The sequence below is a fragment of the Punica granatum genome, unplaced genomic scaffold, assembly GCF_007655135.1.
Source record: "Punica granatum isolate Tunisia-2019 unplaced genomic scaffold, ASM765513v2 Contig00115, whole genome shotgun sequence".
Classification (NCBI taxonomy): Eukaryota; Viridiplantae; Streptophyta; class Magnoliopsida; order Myrtales; family Lythraceae; genus Punica; species Punica granatum.
This window is the reverse complement of record NW_022204101.1, coordinates 10001-11223: the sequence shown is the minus strand read 5'-3', so window position 1 is coordinate 11223 and position 1223 is coordinate 10001.

Here is a 1223-nt window from a genome sequence, read left to right as displayed (position 1 = left end):
AGCCCAGATATAGTCTTTCAGTCCCTCTCTGAAAAACAAACAATACTACTCATAACGAAAAAGATATAGATTTTTTTAAAGACAGATATCGTGTGTACTGATTGACCAGATGCGATCGATGGCAGGGAGATCGAGATTAAATAAATTTCCTCTTTAAACTAAAAAGAACTCAACCGCCGACCCTGTTCTGCCTACTACTCTAGTTGGCTATTCCAAATCATCATTCACCAGAAATCCTCACCTCCTGCACGTACAACCAAATCAATTTCCCTCCCCACCTACTTTATGGTGGCTACCATCTAATACTTATGCTATAGTGTTAGAGCTACTATATTTGATATAGGGTTCATTTCCCTATAATAGCGGATGATCATAATATCGTGTAAACTCGGCTCATAAATGTGCAATTCATCAAAGTTATTCCAGGGCATGAGGGGGTTTCATAGGGGCGGGTCTGTGTGCGGGTGGCGTGCCATGCCTAAGGGTATAGGACACCGATAGATACGGAGGCCCCGCTCTCTTGGGCTTCCTTCGCAAACGGATAAAAAGGGGAGCTGGAAGAGAGCATGCCGACGATGCGAAAGGGCTCCATACGGCTTTCAGGGTTCGCTCTATCGTACTGCTACCAGTAGGGCTCTACTTAGATAAAAGGAAGGGATTTATAGTCCACGAGTTACTATTCGGGGATTATAAAGGAGTAGAGAAATACGAAATATGGTGGGAAGTAGAGCAAGCGATGCGAAGCTCGGGGAGCCCTCAGAACGTCAACCGCTTTCGTCAAAAGAAAAAGGAAAAGCACCTAGCCGGAAGGAAGAAGAAGAAGCTGCAGAAGAAAAGGAAGCCGAAGATAGAGAGAGAACCGTCTCCAGCGCACCAATGGGAGAAGGGGACCCTGCAAGGACAAGTGCTGTTGAGGTAACGGTTCAACCAAGTGCCCAAGCAGCAACAACAACTGAGCCGGGTAATACGGCAGAAGATATATACAACACTCGGGCCAGAGAATCTTGCGTCAAATACCCGGCTAATCCAAGTTACGTCCGGGAGAACGCGACAATCAGAGAAAGGGCAATGTTACAATGAATGAGGATAGGTGTTGAAAGAGGACTTCCCCTCCAACTCGAGAGAGCGCTAAAAGGCAACTGGAGGACTCCAAGCCAAAAATAGAAATGAGACCGGGTGTTCATTCATACGGGTTCATAACGGAGCCTCTAATTGCAAGAGTC